This window comes from Stegodyphus dumicola, chromosome 10 (genome assembly GCF_044657685.1).
Source record: "Stegodyphus dumicola isolate Sdum_Otavi_A_Nest chromosome 10, ASM4465768v1".
NCBI classification, from domain to species: domain Eukaryota; kingdom Metazoa; phylum Arthropoda; class Arachnida; order Araneae; family Eresidae; genus Stegodyphus; species Stegodyphus dumicola.
This window is the reverse complement of record NC_140777.1, coordinates 109,228,655-109,254,925: the sequence shown is the minus strand read 5'-3', so window position 1 is coordinate 109,254,925 and position 26,271 is coordinate 109,228,655. Positions and strand designations below refer to the sequence as shown.

Sequence of the window (26,271 nt, the reverse complement as noted above, 5' to 3'; positions counted from 1 at the left end):
CAGATTCTTCTGTAATGTTACATTAGATATAGGGCGCTTAAAAATGGAAGCCATTCATCCAACATCGAGTAACAGAAATACGAGAGAAACCATCACCTGAGTCCTGGAATTATTATCTTAGAAATGAAAATCCAGCTGACATGCTGACCAGAGGAACGGCGACAAAGTTCATGAAAGGAATAATGTTAGCTGAGCGACAAAATAGTGATATGTGATGGCAGGGACTTAATTGTTATTACAGAGTATTGATTCGTGGCCTAATGAATGGCCTAATGAATCAGTAAAAGAATTCGAAGACAGTGAAAAGCTTTAACTTCAAAAGGAAACTGTAGTAAACGTTCCGTTGAAACGAATTCATTAAAAAGGATTCATCCTTTAGTAAATTGATTGGAACTACTGTGTCGTATTTAAGGTTATGAACAACAGCAGAATCGAGACGCCGTTAACAGAAGGAATTTAAGGCATCTGAATTGGAGAATTGCAACTAAAGTGCTAGTCAAATGTGTACAACATTCTGAGTTTCAATCTGAAATTAGTTGTCTGCTGTCGAAAAGATCAAATTTAAGTAAAAGTACGGTTTTATCTTTAAATGTATTTCTCGACAGAAATGAACTTTTAAGAGTGGGGGGGAGATTGAGTCCCTCCAAACTTTCAGAATCTCAGCATCATTTCACTGAATTTCTCATAGATTATTATCACAAAATGTCTCTTCATGCGGGCGTTCAAATAACACTTTCTCTCATTAGAAAATTGTATTGTATAACTTCCGGACAAGACAGAGTTAGACATGTCAAAAGTAATTTCATGACTTGCTTCCGCACAAGAAACCAAATTCTAGAAGACTTACCTAGATGTACAGTAGAAACAACCATTCTAAAATTAGGACTAGAATTTGCAGAACCAATTATCACCAATTGTAACTTAAAAATACCTAGGGTTATTTTAAAATCATATATCGCGATATTTACTTCCTATAGTACAAAAGCCATTCATTTAGAAAATGTATCCTATTTGTATACTGAAGCATTTCTAGCATGCCTTAGAAGGTTTATTGCCCGGCGGTCCAAACCCTTCATTGTTTGAATTTATAACTATACAAAGTTCAAGAAGCAAAAAATGTTATTGATAATCTCCTTAGAATTTGTAGATCGGATCTTATACGACGCCTTAGTTCCGAAGAAGACATAACGTGGAATTTTATTCCTCCTTCTTCCCTACAATTTGGTGGATTATGGGATACTAATATCAAATCAATGAAGAAAACTTTGATAAAAGTCGCGAAAACAGGAATTTTAAACTACGAGGAGCTTCATGCTTTAATTAAGCAAATAGAAGCTTGCTTGGACTCTCGATATATGTCTCCTATTTCGGCTGATCCAACGGATCTTCAACCTTTGACTCCAGGTCATTTCCTAATAGAAGCTCCACTTTTGACGATACCAGAACTAAATGATTCTGCAGGTTCTTTGTCCTTCTCTTCTAGATGGACCGTAATTCAAAAGCTTAGAGCTCAATTTTGGAACCGTTAGAATTTGGAATATCTCAACTATTTGTAGACCCGTTCAACATGGAATCAACCGGAATTCAACCTCAAAGGTAGGGAAATTAGTTTTGCTGAAGGATAAACACAAAACTCCCATGAATTGGATACTAGCTCGTATTGAAGAGATCATTCCTGATCCGGATGGACTAGTACGAATAATGAACATCAGATCATCAGATGAAATCTTTTGTCGAGTTCATTTCAATATCAGTCCATTCCCATTCCCAAATGATAATGTACAACCGTCCAACGGGAACCGTGATGTTCCGGTTTGAATGGTCGTTCTCCGCCTCTGAATGCCAACAGTCTGAACTTGAGAACTTGATTTTCGATTTGCTTTGACGCAGCTTGAATGCTGCCGATGAGATGTTAAATTAGATTGCAGAATTTGTGATATTCAAATAAATTCGTTTTAATTTAGATTTTTTTTAATATAGATTTATCAGTGAACCATTACTTGTAGAAATTTAGATACTGCCAGTCTTAAATCGAATTATCCTAGAACGTCGAAGATACGCAGCGCTATTTTGTCTATTGTCTGTCGAACAACGCTAGAACTGAACACTACTATTTTATTGAAAGCTGAGTAAAATAATTCAGTGGTGAAGGACTTTCATTGATGATTAATATTTAAATGGTCAATAAGCGTACACTCGCTTGTTACATAGATACACTTGTCTTCATTATCTCATTCGTAATAAATCATTTAACACTACTAAAACTTATACAGAACATTAATGATACACGGAATTTGAACACAATTCATTGTTGAATGACTTACGCGCGATATAATGATAACTATAATTTTATAATTATAATTTTGCTGATAGTATTTCACTTATAATTCTTTAAATTACCTAACGCGAATATCGCTTAAACTGGAATATAACCACAAATTATTCGCTGAGGTAAACTGGATAACACGCAGCACTGTACACTTTGTAGTAAGTTGAGTTATTATGCATTTAATCACAGTGAAGATTGGAAGATTTACGTAATTAGAGAAAGGTAACTATTGAATATTATTTCAAATGTTAGTAAACGAACTTTTACATTGGATAAATTTCTTCATCTGTCATTATCTCACTCGCTTGTTGTGCAGTCCAAATAGTGGAAGGATGAAATGTGGTTACAGTTTTGGTAAACACGCATTATTAATTATTACACGAATTAAAACACATTAAATCTAACATTTAACCGCACTGATACTTTGAAATTCACAGCAATTAGATGACCACACATTATAGAAGGAAATTGAACTGTAATGAATTAACAACTTGAACTGTAGTAAACACACCTCATTGTTTGCGTAGACACTCTTGAATCTGTTAAACACTCTAAATTCACAGAAACCCAAGTTAGTGTCCGACTGGGATGATATTTAAAGACTTGGATTTGCAAACATCTATTTCAGAACGATGGTGTCGGTAATGGATGCTAATTACTCGAGGAGAACATGCAAAGTCAAAATATGTCCGTTGCTTATCTTTCATTAAAGAACTGCTTATCTGAGGGAAGGTCCTGTTGTGTAGGTGCAAGAGGCGGGAGAAGCTCTGATAATGGCGCTTCTCTTGCTTGGAGTTTTGCGAAAAAAAATTTACATTAATTAACCGATTTCCTTCATTTTTTGAAACTTGGGACGTTCTTGAGATATTGATTTTGAAAAACTTGAGGTACTTGTTCCTGATCCATAGCTTAAATAATTATTACTTATTTCGAAATATACTAATACTTCCTTCAATTTCCTTCTTTTGTAACTGAGGTGAGAAGGATGATCCTTGTGATATGAGCGAACTGAAATGACCTTTCCGCACTCCATGCGCGCGTATGGTAAGGCTATTAGAAAATACGAATTCCGGCATCACTGATTTTGGCACTACATTGACGAACTCCATAACTCCGTATTAGGCAGGAGGTAGGTAAATTAGTCAAAAAGGTGTCCAGAAGTTGTAGAGATATTGGGTATTTTGAAAAAGCCGGAGAGATGAAAAATTAGCAAACGCCTTCTCCAGGAATCGAACCATGGGCCTCTAGAATACCGGCCCAGCGTGCAAAATCATTACACCACGAAGGCACACCAGGAAAGCGGGAGAAATACTTTATACACTCCCCTTTTTTAAAGGGCCACTGGGCTTTTTAGGGGACCAAATCGCCAAATCCTGGGTATGGGGAGTCATCATCCACAACCCTTTTAGTTCGAGCGCCACTCTAGAGACATTAGGTTAATTGGAAAAGCAGGAAAGATGAAAAATGAGGAAACGCCTTCGCCGGGAATCGAATCACGGACATCTAGAATACGGGCCCAGCGTGCAGAACCACTAAACCACGAAGGAACGCCAGGAAAGCGGGAGAAATACCTTATAACCTCCCCTTTTTAAATGGCGACTGGGATTTTTAGGGGTCTCAATCGCCAAATCCTGTGTGTGGAAAATTCTCATCCAACACCCTTTTAGTTCGGGCTCCACTGTAGAAACATTAGGTTTTTCGGAAAAGCCGGAGAGATGAAAAATTAGGAATCGTCTTCGCCGGGAATCGAACCACGGACTTCTGGAATATTGGTCCAGCGTGCAGAACCACTACACCACAAAGGCACGCTAGGAAGGAGGGAGAGATACCTTATATACTTCCCCTTTTAAAGCGCGACTGGGTTTTTTAGGGGACCCAATCCTGGGAGAGGAGAATCATCATCCAACACGCTTTTAGATTGGGAGCCATTGTAGAGACAAATAACGTTTTGCAGGCCGGAGAGATGAAAATTAGCAAGCGCTTTCGCCGGAAATCTGGAATACCGACTCGACTCAGCTTCAGAAATACTACACCACGAAGGACGCCAGGAAAGCGGGAGAAATACCTTATATATTTCCCTTTTTAAAGAGCGACTGAGATTTTTAGGGGACCCAATCTCCAAATCCTCGGTATGAAAAATCCTCATCCAACACCCTTTTAGTTCGGGCTCCACTATAGAGACATTAGGTTTTTCGGAAAAGTCGGAGAGATGAAAAATGAGGAATCGCCTTCGCCGGGAATCGAACCACTGATTTCTGGAACACCGGCCCAGCTTGAAGAATCACTACACCACGAAGGCACGCTAGGAAGGCGGGAGAAATGCCTTATAGAGTGAGTTCTCATTGCGTTCTCATAAATGCTTGCAATGGGATCCCATTCCATTGCGGCGTAGCTTTGTAACATTTGAACTCTCTTGGCTCCCCTCGCTGAACCGGCAACCCAGGTCACCACTCTCAGACGCTTGGACACCACGAAGTCTGGGGGAGCTTATTGAAAAACCACAGCTCTGGCCGTCACGATAGCCCACTCGGATGGTCGAAGTCACGACTGTCCAGAATTGCATTGGCTGCCCTTCTGGCGATAGGAGCCGGGTCGTGTTTTTGTACGTCCCCATAGCCGCTACTGTCATAATACTATACTAAGTCAGTGCACGCAACCTCAGGAGAAGGGAATGAGGCTTTAGAAAAATAAATTAACAATTCATAACTACTGAACTAACATAATCCGAGTTCTTTGGAATTTAAAAATGTTTAATTGCTGGATTACGCTGATGATACCGGTAACACACGCTTGAAAACGGAGTGTTTTGCTGCCTTGAAATTAATTTATGTTTCTTCTGCTATTCTCCTTTATTAGCCTAACACATTCACAAACACACACAAGTCTTTTAAGAGCAACAGAAATAAACACTTAACGTCCGTAGTGATTACACATTTCAGGCTTGTCTTTCAATACGTAAGGAAAAAAACAACTATAGCCTTCAGGGCTACTCTTCCAAGGAAGAAAAAAGATTAGAACGACTTGTTCTTCATATTGTTAGCCCGCTAACACTAAATATTCAGACAAAATACATGAGGTAATAAGCTGTAATTGAACTGTAACAAGAATATTACATTCAGTGCAATAAAAATTACATAGAAATGTAAGAAATCCGATTCGGCATATAACAATAAAAAAATAATGTGCGTAGACTTGAAAGAACTGGTATCTTCTTTTGTTTCAATGGGAGATTACAAAAATGGGACTACACAGCACACGCCCTCTATAGACAATAACCATCCTATGCAAAACACTATATATAGCTTAAAAAGGTGAGAAGAGAAAGAGAGCGAGAAAGAAAAGCTTGCAAACAAATTACAGTTGTAAAAAAATGCATATATTAAAAGTGGTGCATTTGATGTTTTTATTTCCTGTCTCAGTAGGGTGGACAAAAACACGATTTGAAGGTTCACTGACACTCGATCAGCAGAAGTTAGTTTTGAAATATGAAGAATAGTTTCCGGAATGCAAGAATTAGGTTTACTAATTAAACGTCATATCATACTCAGTATAACTTGTTCAGTCTTCCTTAAGCTGCGATCTGCGAAGCTTGTCATCGTGATCCCTCTAGATTTCCATAAAAGGCAAAGAAAAACTTCAAAAGCGTAGATCACACTATAGCTGAAAATCTCGTAAATTGGAAACTGCACATAGCAACCACTTATCACTCTTTGTTCCAAGACTGACATTTTATGAAATTTATTACCAGTTACCCTGCTTACTTAACGACAAAAGGGGCATTTAAAGCACTATGGACATGGGGGTTTTTTTACCAGCACATGTCTAAACATTTAAAACAGCTATGCAGAGCATCGACAGGCTCATCCATCTCGTTAGAGTAAGTACGATTATTTATTCAGTTTTAAGTTAATGAGATGAAAATTATTGAAATTCTTATAACATTAAATTATTAAAAATGAATACGCATTTATTTTCTCTTATAAAAATGTTACTTATTATGAGTATGAATTTTAATTTATTGTATTTTAAAAAATGAGTATAGCGGTAAGCAACGGGTACTAAATTTTGCTTACGAAGGAAACAAGGATAAGGTGGCCAATAGAACGTTCTAATTTATAAAAAGTGGTCCTTACTTGAAAGGAGTTAGAGAAGCAATGGTAGAACTAAACTCAAAATCAGAAATTTCAAATATGTGCTGTTATTAACGCATTAGGTTTTTCCCATATTAAGAAAGTAATTAAACTTATTCTTATATTATTTATCGTCTAAACCCAAAAATTAAAGACAAAATGAAAAGACGATAAGAGGAAAGCAATAGATTATGTTAAGGATAAAACTCTAGTATAACAGAACATAACACAAAAATAAAAAGTGAAGAAAAGGAAGTAATGTTAAAACAGCAAAATGCAAGTTAATATAAAATCACATTAGAAGTTCCTCCGTATTAAATAAAACCAGTTCTGTAAAAAAAATATTATTACAAGTAAATAATAGTATTTATTTGAAACACAAAGTTTCCTATTGACATGACCACAAATAATTCGTCGCAGCTAAATTCAGTGAACAATCATGATGATAAAAATAGACAGAAATATGATCTTTCATGCTTGTAACAAAATAGTTCAGTGATAGTGGAGTTTAGATTATAAATCCATTTAGAATAATGTTTAAAGATGAGGAGGAAAAGAGAATTTCAAAAATTGCGCAGAAAGTTGTTTTCCATAACATCGTTTCTCTTTGATTTTACTCAGAAAACTGTTTAGGTATTTCTAAGCACACTTATTATTGTGATTGTGAAAAACTCATACCAAGAGCAACATTTATTCAAAGCTCTGAATGTCTTTTATATTATGTTATGAGAAAGGTAAAATATAACAGGATGCAACTAAGAGAAAAACCTGTCATAATTATAAGTAAGATTGCGCAAATTTAGATGGCATTTCTTAAATTTTGATACTTGTTTTCTGTAGCGGCTTTTGCGAGATAAAATTGTGGTATAGAAACTCTAGCAGGAAAGTGCGATTATTTTAAATGTCCATAAGAAAGAAATGGAAATATGATAAACAAAATATTAGATATTCATTCCATATCTGTAGTTATTATGATAAACAAAATATTAGATATTCATTCTATATCTGTAGTTATTACGATAAACAAAATATTAGATATTCATTCCATATCTGTAGTAAGTGTATGCGTACAGAAGGGATCAATGTCTTTAGCGATTTGTTAAAAAGTAAATAAATAAACATATCAGAAAATTTATTTATTAAAGATTCTGTTGGTGGTCGCGGTAATAAATTTCTGCTAATAATACATCAAACTAGATCGTTAACCGTTTGTTCTGGCCAATGCAGAAACGCGCCAAAGCATTTGTGCTCAGTTTGAAAATTCTTATCATTCTCCTAATTAATCATACCATCTACTCTTTCTTATATAAAATGGTAAACAACTCATGCAAGAGAACTTCTAATTAAAGCTGTCAATGTTAGATAAAATATAAGCTTATAGGATTTTTCTTAAATTGGTCGTCAGTTATTTACAGAATAAGTTACTTATATTTAAGGAGTGAGATATTCTGTGAAATAATGCATAAGAATGGGCAGAGAGATTAAGCGAAAACATAGTTGTTAAAGACTTTTTATAGCCGTTAATTTTTAGAATAGCAATTGCTCTGTATGGAATAGGTAAACAGTAATCGAGGAAAAAAATTCTGAAAGGTTTTCACATTTTAGCTGTCGCCCAAAAGGATTTATTAAAGTTGCTTGCGGGTCTTTCTGAGATCGCACCCACCACTCTGCTCCTGCCGTCAGCCCTGCTACCCCTTTTTTAGCCTTTATTATTAAGAGTCGTTTTCTTCGCATACAGCTCAACAATAAAATCACAAGTTTTTTTTTTAAAATCCGCATAGCAGCATATGTTTATAATTCACCATTCAGTGTTAAGTGTTGGCGTGCGAAGAGAAGGGCGTGTTCAGATTTTTTCAGTCATTTGTCAGTTCATCACATCAATATTCAGTTATGTTAGTAAGATCACTGACAATTTTTTTGTCTTTTTGGTATTAACTTTCTTACGTGTTACCTTCATTTATTAAATATCACGTTCTTTGCACTTACGCCGCATAAAAATCGATTCAGCAGCACAATCACAAAGCATTTAAGAATTCACGAAAGTGTGTCATACATATTTTTATATTCGATATATTATTTCTTTGAAATCTAACCGTTGGTGCCACCAGCTGCTTAAAAGGGTTATCATTAAAGGGAAAAAGTATACAATGATTTTAATGAGTCTAGCCTAGTGCAATTTCAAAAAAATAATGAATATGTCTAATTAGACTTCTGATAATTTTAATAAATGTTTATTTAAATCAATCACATTTAAAAGTAAAAACACACATTCTTAAGGATTGTTTTTATTGCTTTCAAATCACTTAGTTTATTTTTCAATAACCGTCCGTTAAATTTGAAAGTATTTTAGGCTTTACTGAATGAGATTACACTGGTACGTGGCAGATAAAAGTATCCTGCCGTGGCAACACATTGCTTTCATAGAAACAAGTTGATTAATTAAAACTGAAAGGTATGTATCTTAATTTTTTTAAATGGCAACAATCTCTCGCGCTGGAGATAAAAATGTTTTATTCCATACAGTGTTGCCACTGCTTGCTTTTAAATTGTTGAGTTTGTTAATAAGAAATTCATTAAAAGTTTTACAAAATATGCAATAAATAATAAAACAAAGACGAAATTCAAAATTCGGGCATACATGTGCACGCGCTCGGATAAAGGACTACGTAAGAACCTGCATATCTACATACATATAGATTCTTCATTATTTAATTTCTTTATAAATAAGCAGGGCGACAATATTTCGTGGCAGCAGTTTGAGAAGTAGTACGCCGTTTATACTGAACGCACGCAAAATCTGATTTCGAAATTATTAGACCCTTTTGGGTTAAAAAAATTGTTTTTTCCATCTATTGCTCAAAACGTAAATAGAGGGAAGATGAAGATCTTATCACGAGATTCAAATGGCCAGTACTGCTCAAGTATAAACAAATGTCGTTCATAAAGAACTCCATTGTATCCTGAGCTTTTCTTCTCTATCCCATACAGTAAAATATTAATTTACACTTTGCACTTTATTAGGCACTATGTGATTGATCAAGATACATTAATCAGGTTATCTGTGTCACGGAAAGAACTTGATCCTTCCTTAAGTACGCCATATCTAAGTGATGAATTTTCAGACTGAATAACATGAAATAAAAATGGGCATTTGAAGATTTTTTACATTTTTCTTATGTTACAGTTCGCAACCTAACAGATACGATGACATGCTTCTATTAATTATCCGTACTTTGGATAAAAAATATACTTCTTTTACTAAAACAAATATACTTCATCGGACAGAGTTAAAAACCTCTAGTTTTTGGAGCTCTAATTTTAATGTTTGCTTCATCATTTTTTTACGTTTTCTCGAGAGATTTGTGTAGAGAGGTGAGAGACATTCGGACCCGTCCCTCCAGGTTGCTTTTTTTCATAATTGTGGCGGAACTGAGCAAAGTCATAATGCCACCTGTATGGTGCCCAAGGCTCTTGACAATGACAGGCACAATCTTTCGTCTTTGGGACGATGAATTTCGTGGGCTTCTCTGATATCAGACAAGCGAAGTTAGTCACAGCAACAACAACAACATTCATTCTTACACAGGCAGATTAAGCAGTTACTAACTGGTACATTGTTTAGAATTTCTAAGAAACTTTACGCTACGAAACTGAGTCTTTATCCTCAGTGCTCTTTATTCTAATTTTCGATATAGACCTCGAATTATTGTTATTAAGTCCTGTTATGAAGAATGGTCTTTTTCGTTTGTGACTTTTTGTTTGATTTTGATATTATTCCATTCTCAGTTCCTTTGTTTTATGCAGATTTATTTATTTAAGCTGCCGTTTTAAATGATACTCATTCGTTTTCCAAATTTGTAACGCTGAAAAGAGTAATAAACAAAATATTAGAGATTTAATTTCGACTACAAATGTAAAAAAGATGTCATAACTAAAGTGCCCGATTTAATACTACCAGTAAAATGCATTATATTTAGAAAATAGATAGTAATTTTACATACTTACAAGAGGCACAAATTTGGGTTTATGAATGAAATGCTTGGAATATATTGGTCCAGATTTAAGAATGAATGTCTAGCATACATCCTACACAACGTGTTCTATAAACTTCGGAGTACCATGATGAAATTCTTAAACCTTTTCTCATATATCTGTTTATCGAGGGGAATAATGACACATTAACTTTCCACTTTAAAATCTTTTGATGTTACGTTTTAAGTATGGGTTGTTTTGGGACTTGCATTAGCACTGTCTCTCAGAACAGTGACGTTTTTAATAGACTGGCTTGTTAATAGCGCGGCGATTAAATGTCTACTGTCGAAATTATGCCCTCATTTCTTTACCATTCTGCAAACATTTGCTTCATTAGGTGCATTTTCCCGTTAAGGAATTGCACGAAGCTCCCTCATATTTTGTGCGTAATGCTGTTCATTTTTACAATAAATTTTCTCAATCAACATTCACTGTTCTTTTGCGTAGCACTTGAGATATTTAGCTGTTTAAGTTGGAAAAAGATTTTACATCTTTTAAAAAGTACTTTAAGAGGCATATTGAAGACGACGCTTTGCTGGGTCACCGTGTGAATAACTGATAGCTTATGTTAAATTTTCTTCTTATACAAATAACAACCAACTTTATGGCATTCAATTTACACGAATCATTCATCAAGGACTTTCCACAGCTAAGAACGAACTTTTTCTCTTTCTGTGGGTAAAATATTTAGCTTAAAGTTGTCGCTACTGTTATCCTTTTATTAAAATCTCGCAGATCGATATAAGTAAGCCATAGTTATAAATTGAAAGACAAATTATAACACTTGTGTAATGGAAAAAATACCAGAAATAGCAATTTGTCATCTAGCTTATTCATTAAAAAAAGACAGAGAGAATACCATTATTTAATCTTCACAGAATAATTGTAGAATCATCAACAGTTTAAAAGTTGTTTAATTGCGGCTAAACCTAATTTTTCTTTACTATAGCAGCCATATTTATTTATATTTGAAATTTAGTAGAATAGTGAATTCAGTTTCTGCACTTTTAATGTCTTTTTGCAAGTGGGACCAAAATTAAACTTGCATTTTTGAGCGCCGAAAAATCCGATTTGTTGCCTGCTGGCCGAATTCCTTGTTTTTGAGTAAAAACATTAATTTAATTGTAAAAATTGACTTTTTAATTGTTTTAAGAGTATTTTGTTTTATTTTTACTTCCTTGTACGAAGTAAAAAGGAAGTATTGTAATCGCGAAAATTTCAGACAGCATATTTCAACGAAAATATTCATTTTGACCGCTATGGAATGCAATTTAACGATGTTTTTGCGTGATATCTGTACGTAAGGACAGAATAAAATACTCTTTTCCTTCAAAAAAATTATAAAACTGCTTTAAAATTAATTCTGAAGAGAAATTTTGTGGCGTCTGTACGAACGTATGTACGTACGTACAGTGGATGGACAAAAATATGGAAACACCTTGTGAAATGCATGTCTGAAAAGAAAGATTTATTTTAATGAAATATGTTGGTGGCGCTGGCGTTTTTGACTACTGACGCCACCTATACAACTTCGTAAATATGCTAAACAGTTCAGTTGTTGTCGAAGTACTGTTATGTGAGGTTTTCATTGCATTATGTCAGAGTTAACAGACTTCGAACGTGGGCAAATTGTTGGAGCACGTATGGTAGGTGCTTCCGTAAGCAAGGTAGCCGAGGTGTTTAGTGTTTCAAGAGGTACTGTATCGAAGATTTATTCCGCATATTTGAAAAGCGGGAAAACATCATCTGCTAAATCACAGCGCGGACGAAAGTGTGTCCTGAGTGATCGTGACAGACGATCATTAAAGGCAATTGTGAAGAAAAATAAGAAGATTACAGCTGCAAAAGTTACCGCTGAAATGAATGTTGTGTTACCGAACCCTGTGAGTACCAAAACAATTAGAAGGGAGCTTCATAAACAGGGAATTGCTGGCCGTGCTGCAATTGAGAAGCCACTCATCAGTGATGCTAATGCCCGTAACAGGAAAAGGTGGTGTTTAAGTCATAAAGCCTGAACTATAGAGCAGTGGAAGCGAGTAATATGGTCTGACGAGTCTTCTTTCACATTGTTTCCCACTTCTGGCCGAGTTTACGCCTGGAGAACGCCATCTCAAGCCTATAATACAGACTGCTTGTTGCCAAGAGTGAAACATGGCGGGGGTTCTGTTATGGTTTGGGCAGCCATATCGTGGTTCTCTGCTAGCCCCATGATAACTGTGTCAGGGCACATGACTGCCAAGACTTATGTGAACATTTTGGCCGATCAAGTTCATCCCATGGTACAAACTTTGTTCCCCGATGGTAATGGTGTCTTCCAAGAAGACAAAGCCCCTGTTCACACAGCTCACATTCTCCAGGACTGGTTTTCTGAGTACGAGGATGAGTTGTCTCATCTCCCCTGGCCACCACAGTCACCAGACCTGAATATTATCGAACCTTTGTGGTCTACATTGGAACGGAAAGTGCGTTCTCGTTATCCACCGCCAACATCGTTATCTGAACTTGCCACCGTTTTGCAGGAAGAATGTTATAATATTCAATTGGCAAACATACAGGAACTGTATTTATCCATTCCGAGAAGACTGCAAGCTGTTTTGGATGCCAATGGGTTTCCTACACCATATTAAGCAAAGAAACATGTTTTTTTTAAAGGTGTCTCCATATTTTTGTCCAACCCCTGTATCTCGCATAACTCAAAAACGAGTAGCCTCAGAATGTTGAAATTTTGTATATAGGACTGCTATAGCATGTAGATGTGCTCCTCGTATTTTGGTTGCAATCGGCCGCACCAAACGTATATAAATATATTTACATATATATATCCCCTCTGTTACCCGGATCAGTGATCTCAGTTTCTTTACTCTTATATGTTTGTAAATTGTACATTTTTTGCTTAAAAAATGATTGAATTATGTCGTTTTTATCTTCCGGTTAAGGATTTTACGGCTTTAGTAAATCTGTGTGCAATAGTTTTAGAATTATCAGCAATTTTAAAGTTGTTTAATTGCCGCTAAGCCTGTTTTTAATGGCGGCCATTGATGTTTACATTTGAAACAGGAGACTAGTGGATTTGTTGCCAATCTAGAGAAACTTAGCTTCGCAACAACAAAGATAACCCATTCATTTATTATTGAAGTGAAATTAAGCATGATTTCATTGGCAATAATAAATAATTCATTTATTATTATTTATTATTGCCAATGAAATCATGCTTAATTCTTTCTGGAATTTTTTCGAGGAAATAAGTGTTTGAGATTTACTTCGTAATTTTTAATACAGATATTTTGAGTTTTTATGTATTTTTGCTTTCTCACGAAGTGAGAACTGAATTAATTAAATGAGAAATACTCAATCGTCTGTGAAAAACTGTTTCTTTTTTGTTTTCTTTGCTTAATTCCTTTTATGCATTATTCTAGCTTTATTATAGTATTTGAATAGAACATGTGGCAACGATTAGATAATTCTATTCTTTAAAATAAATAATTTAATAAATTTTGTGCATTATGATTTAGAATATGAACGAAATATATACGTTAACTGTTACATAATTATTGGATTATATAACAGTTAACTTAGTTTCCGTTATATCATTATTATATAAGTTAACTGTTATATAATTATTAATACTGTTAAGTGAATCTAGCGCCAGAGTGTTGCTATGGTAAACAAAGTGTGAATTTTAAAGAATGCATTTATTCTATTGTGGTTTATGCGCTGTCGGCGAAGTACATTTAATTCAATCCAATAAGTTTAAATAAAATGCAAGAAAAAATGCGTATAATTTAATACTCCAATACAAGGAAGTCATGTGGTGTACACATCAGATTTTTTTACATATGATTTACAATTGTTAATGAAGATATTTTGAGGTTTTATGTATTTTTGCCTTTCCGCGAACCGAGAACAGAATTAACTGAATGAGAAATATATCTCTAATGAAATTCGAGGAAATACGTTTAAATGAAATGCAGCAAAAAGTGCGTATAATTTAATATTCCGTACAAGGAAGTCGTGGTTTACACACCAGATATTTTAGCTACATGGAAGCCAAATTCATTAAACAAATGCTGCAAAGTTAAACAACTAATATAATATATTCTATTATCTAAGCTATACACATACAAGCTAAACATGTAAACATACAAGCTACATGTAAGCTAAACTCAGATTGTATTTTATAAAGAAAGAAATAAAGTAATTATAACGCTAAAGCAATATAAATCTCGTAAGACTCGAGACACATTTCGAGTTTATTTTAAAGTAACCTTGGATGTAAAAAAAAAGTTTAATATATCCAATGAAAATTTTGTATTTTATTTCTAACAATTTTCGATTCTCAATGATATTAGGAGTGTTCTGTGGAAAAAAACTCAGAATAAAATTTTAAAGTAACATACTTTGAACTGACAAGCATAATTTAGATTATGCGTGTATGTTCTAAAGTATTTCTGAAATTCTTTACAGACATATGTAATAAAAGACAAGATGAATACCTGCAGAAATATAAAATTTCATGTAAGTTCTGGATTAGGATTTTTTAGCTTTCAAGACGTAGTTCTACTTCGTAAAACATTTGATGTCTCAGATCTTTCAAAGATATTCTGTCAACCTTGACAGATAAAATTTAATATAAAACAACTGTCACTGGAAAATGCATTAAATCGGTTGAATTAGAATTAAAAAAGGCAGCGATGTTTCTTACGCTTTAATTAGCAGATATAAGTAAAAAGCAAGAAATTACTTAAAAAGGAAAAGAAAATATAGAAAGGAATGAGTATTGCAGAGCGTATTGATTAATATCACCATTTTATAGTAAGAATAGTTATGGATTTTTAAAATATATGTACTGCTCTGTTAAAATAAAATCGAATTTCTCCGAAGATTTAAGAAAATAAAGATCGCTAACGACACATAAAGAAAATGGAGTTACGTTTTGCCAGGTTGTCAAATTCAGATGTATGATCTAAGGATTGGGTATAAAAATTGTACTTTCATTTTTTTTTTATTTGAGATGGGATAGTTATATGTTTGTTCATTCAAAATTCAAATTCAAATTTATTAATGTTTTCAAAGATGAATTTTTATTAAGAAGGACCTAGTTTTTATGTTATTTCAATAACGCTTAGGATAGGAATTTCATCTCAGTATAGAATGAAAAGGAAGAATAAACCTTATTGTGCTCTTTCAAGTTCCTAAATAATATAGCTAATCTATGCGGAAATATATGTTATGGAAATATATGTTATAATAGCTAATCTATGCTATTTTATTACACATTCAAAATTAGGTGATACATGGTTTAGGAAATTTTAGCTTTAATGAAAGAAAACAGAGATTTTTGAAATATATCTAAATTCAGTTTTAAAGGGTTGCTTTAACAGCTATCAGACTAGAACTTTCAACTTTAATGTAAGACCACAAAGCTATTTACAGATTTAGTTTTAACGCTTAGGATAGGAATTTCGTCTCAGTATAGAATGAAAAGGAAGAATAAACCTTATTGTGCTCTTTCAAGTTCCTAAATAATGTAGCTAATCTATGCGGAAATATATGTTGCTATTTTATTACACATTCAAAATTAGGTGATACATGGTTTAGGAAATTTTAGCTTTAATGAAAGAAAACAGAGATTTTTGAAATATATCTAAATTCAGTTTTAAAGGGTTGCTTTAACAGCTATCAGACTAGAACTTTCAACTTTAATGTAAGACCACAAAGCTATTTACAGATTTAGTTTTGATATCTTCTTTATATAATTAATTCAAAAGCTCGATAAATGCGCGGAATCAGCAAGCGTAATTTAATGAGAAAATGTTACTCTTCATTTCGGAGAGATAATTGGATTTTTTACTCATCGAGTAGCTAATTAAAAGTCGGAGCAAAATAAATCTTTAGAACATTGTGCAGAAATTACAGATCTGAGCTAAAGCTATAACGAATGTGTGTTAATGGAATTCTCAGTCATTCTGTCACAAATAAAACCTTTTATTAGTATTTAATTAAACTGTTGCTCATTTCTGTCATTAATCTACGGATCGCGTTCTAGAATACTAGTTTTAAGTTCTCTCGTTCAAAGGCTCCTATAAAAAGAATTCACAATTGTTATTAAGATAGACTCCGAAATATTTTTCCAGAGGTACGAGAGAAATGTCATATTAAAGCTAAAGAATAATATTCAAGAATGAATGGGCAAATTGATTGTACAGAAATGCGTCAGTTAGTTCTTTGCATTGCTTACTAATATAGATTTCGTTGTTGTCAAGTTATTGCATTCAGAATTTCTGATCATTTAAAATCAATTTTTTTCTTTCCTCATGTGAAACTTTTCATTTTTCATGTCATATTCCTTTTGAGTACCAAAGCTTTAAAGGAATATACAGTTTCTCAGATTGCTTGCTCTTAGAATAGTTGTCACTTCCTCGTTATAAAATCTTTTAGTTTAACTTCCAAATTAGAGAATTATATTATTTATTTTTGTAAAAAATGAACTATTTGAAAGAGCTATATATATGTTGGTTAATGATATATGTATTTTACATAATTTTGTTGTCTTTCAAATTAAAGCAAGACTTTGCTTAATAATATTTTCAGAAGCGTTGCCACTCCTTGATTACAAAATTCTCTAGTTTACCTTTCAAATTATCTAAATATATTATTTATCCTTGTAATAAAATATCTGAAGGAACTATATGTATTGCTTAATAATTTACATATTTTGCTCAATTTCTGTTGCTTTTCATTATAGTTTCATTATCGTTATTATATTATGTTGGTTATCAATGTATACATAAAAAATCTATGAAAATATATTTCTTAAAAATAGTATTAAATATTAGCAGAAAAATGCTGAAAATACCACATTTACTCACGTATGCTGCCTCGCCTTATTTTCTTATAAGAAGTAAAGGAAGTATTGTAATCGCGAACAATTTCCGATAACACAACTCAACGAAAGTATCCATTTTGACCGCTCTCGAATTCATGTAGACAATTTCTTACGACAACTATACGTATGGACATAATAAAGGACAATTGTTTTTCCAAAAGATATTGTAAAATTGTTTTAAAACGGATTCGTAAGTGATTTTTTTGTGATGTCTGTACTTACGTACATATCTATCTCACATAACTCAAAACCGGCTAGCCGTAGAACGTTGAATTTGGTATATATAACTGCAATAACATCTAGTTGTGTACCTTCCTTTTGTATTGTAAACAGCGGCATCGAACATGTATATATATATATTAACTGTCTTTTTAGCACGATGAGCTCTTTTTTTATATATTGGTAAATTGTGCATTTTTGGCTTTAAATGTGCTTGAATTATGTTGTTCCTATGACCGGGTTAAGGTTTTTATGCCTTAAGTTTTTCTGCGCAAAATAGCTGTAGAATTATCAAAAGTATTGTAGAGACATTAGGTTCTTTCGGAGCAGGAAAGATGAAAAATAGGAAACGCCTTAGCCGGGAATCGAACGATGGACCTCTGGAATATGGGCCCAGTTTGCAGACCACTAAACCACGAAGGAACGCTAAGAAGGCGGAAGAAGTACCTTCAAAAGTACCTTCAAAAGTACCTTATAGTACCTTATAAAAGTTCAAGTGGTGTTAAGCCTAACGGGGCCGTCATTTGTTTACATTTGAAACTCTTAGTAGAATACTGAATTAAGTTAGTTGGTGCACCAACTTAAGTGTCTTTTGTCCCAGCGTGACCAAACGTTAACTGCAAATTTTGTGCACCGAAATTGTTGTCCTCCTGCCCTTCGTACAAATGCTCCTTTTATGTTGTTTTTAGCATTTGTTAGGCATCAGATCATCCAAAATTAATTAGAGAAGATGACGTACAGTCGAATCAGCGAAATCGTAGACTGAATGTCAGTTCATGTTTCCTTTTGCATTTATGATGATAATGATAATGGGATCGACGTGTTTTATATTAGGTTAGCATAACATTTAACAGTTAGAAGGGAAAATTCATCGTGACCTTCAGTTAATTCTCGAAGTTTTTTTTATAAAACAGAGCAATCATTATATGGAATCATTTTTAAAATTTATGGAAGCTCGTTCGTTCTTTGGATGCATTGAGGAAAAGTAAGACTACGCAAATATTTTAAAAATTTTTAATAATTGGCACAAAAAAGCTAGAGAAGTATGTGAGGAGGAAAAGGAGATGAGGTAATACAGTTCTTTTAAAATATTGTGTAATAATGGTAGTTCATAACTTTTACAAGCTTACATTATTAATTAAATAATCTAATAACGTTCTTCTAATTTATTTAATTAACGTAGTTAATTAAATAAATGTCTGTATTACTTATCTTGGTTTGCAATCAACGTTTCCAAATGCTATTATATTAGGGCATTTAATTATATTAGGGCTTCTTGTTAAACATTTTGGAGGAAAACATCTAAACCGAACTTTTAAAAATGTAATTTTTGGCATATGAAGTAAATCAAAAATAATGTTACAACTTTATGGGTGAATCATAGAGAGTATTCAATTGCTTAGGCGACTTATCGACATTTGAAAGTGTTTAACTCTTAATACATTTAAAATTCAAAATAAAAGCATTATTAATTACGCCACGCTTTGTACTTTTGCATTTATGATGATAATGTAGATTGTTTCACGATTTCTTCTACAAAATTACGGATTACGAAATTGTAACCTAAAGCTACTTTCTGGAAGAATAAGTTTCAGTTAATTTACAATTTCTCCCTTTCACACTTGCAAACACCTGGGTAAGATTTACTGTATATTGATCCTTAAAATAACTTCTAAGATCTTAGTATCGCTATGACTACTAACGCAAAGAATATTACTCTATCCAAACAAACAGAAAACGAAGTAAATTACAATAGGCTACTTTAAAATGAACCGTTAGACCTGCACTGCCATAAAATCTGAGAAATTTTCTGTTCTATACTATTTTTTCTGAAGAAAGGCCGGAAGCCACAGGATAGAGTTTACTCAAATCCAACTCTTAAGTAAATTTTAGGAATAATTACCAAAACGTAATTTTTTAGATAATTTTGAATTGTATTAAAATTTAAAGATGCCCGTAAATTACATCAGATACTTACTTTTATGGTAATATTTATAAATTTTAAATAACGAAAAAAAAATTAAGAAAATGGAAAGTTTATATAATTTTGTCTCCCTGTACAGTCACCTAATAAAAATATTGCGAGCAAAATAGGTACTATGCATGAAATAATAATTCCGTCGTTAAGTCCTTTTGTACAACTGTTGTTGTTGTAATACAACTTTTGTACAACAACAATGTTGTTGTTTGTTGTACAAAAGTTGTCAAAAATAATACTGTTGTTGTCAAAAAATAATGAAACTGTTGTAAAAAAATATGATGCGTACACCACATGACTTCCTTGTATTGGAATATTAAATTGGAATATTAAATTATACGCATTTTTTCTTGCATTTCATTTAAAATTATTGGATTGAATTAAATCTACTTCGCCAACAGAGCATAAACCACAATAGAATAAATGCATTCTTTAAAATTCACTCTAGTATTTGTTTACCATAGCGACACTCTGGCGCTAGATTCATTTAACAGTATTAATAATTATATAACAGTTAACTTATATAATAATTATATAACAGAAACTAAGTTAACTGTTATATAATCTAATAATTATATAACAGTTAACGTATATATTTCGTTCATATTATAACTCATAATGCACAAAATTTATATCATTTAAAGAATAGAATTATCTAATCGTTGCCACATGTTCCATTCAAATACTATAATAAAGCTAGAATGATGTATAAAAGAAATTAAGCAAACAAAACAAAAAAGAAACAGTTTTTCACAGACGATTGAGTTTTTCTCATTTAATTAATTCAGTTCTCACTTTGCAAGAAGGCAAAAATACATAAAAACTCAAAATATCTATATTAAAATGTACGAAGTAAATCTCAAACACTTATTTCCTCGAAAACATTCCAGAAAGGATGATTTCATTGGCAATAATAAATGAATGGGTTATCTTTGTTGTTGCGAAGCTAAGTTTTTCTAGATTGGCAACAAACCCACTAGTCTCCTGTTTCAAACGAAAACATCAATGGCCGCCATTAAAAACAGGCTTAGCGGCAATTAAACAACTTTAAAATTGCTGATAATTCTAAAAATATTGCACACAGATTTACTAAAGCCGTAAAATCCTTAACCGGAAGATAAAAACGACATAATTCAATCATTTTTTAAGCAAAAAATTTACAATTTACAAACATATAAGAGTAAAGAAACTGAGATCACTGATCCGGGTAACAGAGGGGATATATATATGTAAATATATTTATATACGTTTGGTGCGGCCGCTTGCAACCAAAATACAAGGTGCATATCTACATGTTATAGCAGTGTTATATACAAAATTTCAACATTCTGAGGCTACTCCTTTTTGAGTTATGCGAGATACGTACGTTCACACGAAAGTACGTACGCACGTACATACATACGTTCGTACAGACGCCACAAAAATTCTCTTCAGAATTAATTTTAAAGCAGTTTTTTAATTTTTTTGAAGAAAAAGAGTATTTTATTTTGTCCTTACGTACAGATATCACGCAAAAACATCGTTAAATTGCATTCGATAGCGGTCAAAATGGATATTTTCGTTGAAATATGCTGCCTGAAACTTTTCACGATTACAATACTTCCTTTTTACTTTGTACAAGGAAGTAAAAATAATGACATTTTTCCGATATTGACAAACATTCGTTAAAAAAACATACAAAAGTTCGCGTGACCATGATCTCTATATAATGAATCTTTCTTAAATAATTTGGAGCTTGTTTAACGTTAATGTTACTTGTGTATTGAAAATAACACTATTGACCAATGAAATTCGTAACGTTTCCAGCCTAAAATGTATTAATTCTGAAATATTTTCTTGCTTCATCGAGTTCATCTACTGTAACACATTGAATATAAAAAAATAGTGTCAGTTAAATTTAAACAAAGTATTTCTTTCTTTTAATTTTTAATTCAATCTATTTCGTATTCATAAATCTGATTAAACCTTCGGTCTCTCTACATGATTTTACATGAAACACACAAGTAAACTCTTTATAAATCTAATTAAAGTTCCTATTTTTCCACTTGTTTTCGTATAAAGCACACAAATAACTCTTTACAGTATTTTACTTGATAAAAAAAGAATTTTGAATAACGGTTACTCGAGTTGAATAGGGATACTGAAACACACAAATGGTAGAATGTTTCTCCCTATACCAATTATTCATATCTTTATAAAAAGAAAATAATTAAAACGTGCTCTCTTCTATTTACGAAACAAAAAATTGTAATTTAATATTACGTAGAAATTAACCAAAAGGTTACTCGTTAATTAGAGATTTTTTTAAATAATGTCACTTTTTTATTAATAAATAAACTGCTTCTCATTAGATCATTTAGAGCTTATTATAATTAACTATATTTTCGTGCATGTAAGTTTTCTAGACTTTCGTAAACTGCCTATTAGGAAAGAGTGTCTTGTTAGACTTACATTTAAATTCAAAACCTTTCTCACACGAAATTCCTTACTTTGAGTATTTTCGCTAGAATCAACAAAAAATCAGTGTCACAATCAATCACAGTATTGCAATAAGATGAAACTTTAATCATAATATAAAAACAATCACAAAATAGTATAACTATACGTCACGTACAGGAGCATTACGTTCGCACACACCTACTCAAGTATCTTTTTGCCTCGCCTCTACGGATTTATTTACGCAGCGGGTTAGGATTAGAGTGTCTTAGATGTGCTTTAATCGAAGTCCCCTTCACTGCTGGAGCCGATGCATGTTTGCAAAAACGAAGAATCTTCATCCAGCCATGTGCTGCATGCTCTTCAATTATTAATTCTGTTAAAATTTATTAATAAATGTTCGCGGTAGCAGCCAACAAGCTTGCGCTGTTTCTAGAGAGTTTTAAATTAACACTTTAATTACTTTGTATATTTTGTGCTGTATCTATTTTGTCAATACGAGTGACGTCGTAGGATCATTTAAGTAAAAGAACACTTATTACGGCAAACACGAAAGGGAGTAAGAGCTGTTATTTACAATTGCTGGCAAAAAAGCAGTTTGTTTATTAGGCAGTGCTTCAGTAGCAGTACCAAAGTGATCTAATATTCAACGCCATCAAAGAACCGCTTATAAGGATCCCAAGAGTAAATATTCACTCAGATCTGCTTTACGTAGAATTCTATGATTAAAATCTTCTAGAAAAGCTCTAATAAACAGTCTTTTTACCCTAAAAATTGAAGCAAAGAGTCATAATTCAAAATAAGTAATATTCTTGAATCGCATACAAAGGCATATTCTGGCTGGGCCATTGTGACGGAAGCTATGCTGCCAATGCCAAACTTTGTATCATGAATGTAAAACCAAAAACGAAATAATCACATATATAAAAGATCTGCCTCTCTCATAAAATACAGTAACAAGACGAGTAGACCATATAGCGAATAATATCTACGAACAAATGGGATCTGATTTGGAAAAAATGGGCGTAATTTCCCTGCAGTTTGATGAATACACCTGATTTTACTGACTCACCGCAACTTTTAATGTTCACGAGTTCACCAGAACAGTGTTTCCTGCCTTCTCTGTAAAAGAAGCATTGTTTGACTATGTTGAATTTAGCAAAACACCCACAAGAAGAAAGACATATGGCGCAGTTAAATACTATACAACTAATAAAAAATTGGCAATAAACAACTCCTTGCAATAACAGCGAAATTATGCCGACTGTTATCAGGAACAATGCTGTATTTACTGAGCTATGTAAGCAGTACCACATATTTTTCGTATTTAATTCATACAACCACATCATTCAGCATGCAAATCTGGTTGCTAAAATGCTCACCTCAATCATATAATGACTGCAATTGTGCGCACTATAAATCTTTTCAAAGGATTACGTTTGAATCACTGACATTTAAAGCATTTCCTGATGCGCAAAGTTATATAATTTACTATGCAGAGGTAAGATAGTTAAGTCGAGGAAGCGTTTTAACAATATTTGTTATAATGCTGTCGGAGACTAAAACATTTCTAATGCTCTAACATAATTATGACCAAATATTTGATAACATAAAGTGTCTTGTTGACTTGGCAATTTTAACCAATATCATTGCAAAACTCAGAGACCTAAATACCATGTTACAAGGCAGGAAATAACGTGTTTCGGAAATGAAAGGCTCATTATCAGTTTTTCTTGCTAAAATAGATTTATGGAAGATCAAATTACTGGAGAAGGATTATCAGAATTTTCCGTCATGTTCTCTCATTATAAATCTAGAATTTATTCTGGAATATGATCCATCAAAGCCTGTTGGAAAACCTTCTGTACTTTGCTCAGAATTTAAAGAACATTCTTAGATATGTTTATTATGGAGCCTATTTTATTGCTCACAAAAACGTTTTGTTGGATTTAGACATAACAGAAGTGAAATTGACGTAACAAAAGTGACTTCTAAAACATTTTGCTTTATTAACGAAACGGGAACTCAATTAGAGATTATTACTCTTCTTAATGATATAACACTCAAAACAACATAAAATTAAACTAAGTCTAAGTGACCCTATTATATATAAAAACTTCCAGAGGTATGCAGGAACAGTGAAACCATTTTTTGAGTCAACACACCTCTATAAGTAGGCTTCTTCATAGTTTAAAATAATAAAAAAATAAGTACAAAGTAAGTAATTTTATGTTGACTCCACAGCATTTGATAAACAACATATTACTAGCATGTTGTTTATCAGAATATACACCAAAATTTAATAAGTTATCAGAGAACATTAATAATCAAATATCTCATTAATAGCAAGTAAATATCTTCAGAAATTATTTGACAAATTAGCAGTTGCGCTTTCTTTGCATTAGTAATTATTTTAATAGTAAGTATTTTTTAATTCTATAAATTGAAATAAAATTAGTTTAAAACTACAATTTGCCTTTTATTATGGATTTTCTTCAGCTTTTTGTAGGCTCGTATTAATTTTCCTTAATATGTGAATCACAAAGTCATCCAGTAAAATAATATATTTTCATGAAATTGCTATTTTGCAAACATTAAACACCGGATTCTCCTGAGGGATGCCACAAATTTAAAAGTAAGGCAAGCAAGTTTGACAGCACTGATCTAGAAACACAGCAACCAAAAGAAATTGTATCCTGTTTATAAGTCATGCAAATAACATCAGATTTTATATCAAAAGTATTGCAGAAGACACAATTAAGTATTGTAAGTATATTTTTACATTTTTGGATAAATGTGTAATATGATTTTCCCAACATAATTTATGATCAAGAATAATCCCTAAATACTTAATTTCATTTACTGTTTCGAGTAAAATATCATCAAAGTACACTTGCTGGTTTGTATAATTGACACGTGTTCTTTTAATTATCATAATTTTAAATTTATTAGGATTTAATACAACTTCAACTCTTTAGACTAATTTGAAGCCTTGTTAAGGTGTTCTGAGCCGTAATAGAAAAAGTATTGGGATATTTTCCTTAAAAACCCTCATTCTAATTCATAATAAATGCATAAATAGTCGTAAATAATTCATAAATAGTTTCATATTCATGTGGATATTTCGAAGTCACAATTAGTAATTTTTGTTTCAACATCAAAAGGAGGGTATAGCAAGTAGAACTGCAAACAACATTATAATAGATATTTTATTCTCAGAATTTTGTCCACGAGAATCAATAAAGATTATGATTTCTTTTAATATTTCTACGTTAGGGCTTATATTAGGAAAGATACTCTACGCTTATATTACCTTCATTCTGTTTTTGTACACAATCTGTTTACTGTAAAAGCTTCAGTGGAAATGGATTTCTGAGATATCAGTCGTTATACTTAGGTATTCCTTTAATTTCTCTATATGTTGCGAAAGCTCGTATAAATACCAAGACGCATCTTAACAATGTTAGCTAGAACTCTTATATATTAGAAAGATATTCTGTATTAAATCTTGATGATTATAAGATGCTTAATGAAATATAACAGCTGTTTGATTTAAGGATGAAGTAGAAGAGTTTCCTTAGTGCTCTCAGTAAACTTATATCAGGAGCGTCAAGCCTTTAAAAAATTAAGTATATAAGAATATAATTTTCTTCATCTGCATCATTTGTAGTATTAAAATGTATTTTAGAGAACAGATCAGAGACGAATGTTTTTCCTTATGCGCACGTATTACACTTTTCACTTTTAAGTCGAAATACTACTATTAAGAACTTTCAGTATCTGTCTGGATATAATATTAATAAAAACATTACTACAAACATCTGAGATTTTTATTATTTTTCATATTATTTTAACTTTTGTTGGCTTAACGAAGTCATCTTAAACTTTTAATACTTTCGCATTTTAAAATTTCACATAGAGAAAAAACATATTTTTTTTTTTTTTTTTTTTTTTTTTTTTTTGTTGATAAAGATTGAAAATACTTAAATTGTTTTACTCACAAATTAGAGAAGATGAATTAATGCTTTTAAATCATTTATTTAAAATGTTAATAGCACCGCCTTATAAGAATTTTATATTCATTAAATGCATTTTCATAGTAAATAAATTTCAGTACCTCTCAGTTAGTACCATTTCCTAGGAAGACATATACTCCCAAACTCAAAACGTTTGGACTAGCAGGAAAATATTTTCATAATCATTCCAAAATAAAAACAGTTGGATAGTTTTAATTTTGAGGTAATTTACGGAAAAATAAAAA

At 32.5% G+C, this 26,271-nt stretch overlaps 1 non-coding gene across 1 annotated transcript; it reads right to left on the bottom strand.

Moving 5' to 3' along the window:
* Nucleotides 1-4,060: 4,060 nt before the first annotated feature.
* TRNAI-AAU (transfer RNA isoleucine (anticodon AAU)) lies at nucleotides 4,061-4,134 on the bottom strand. The gene has a single exon. It is a non-coding gene; the product is annotated as a tRNA-Ile (tRNA).
* Between the last annotated feature and the right edge of the window lie 22,137 nt (nucleotides 4,135-26,271).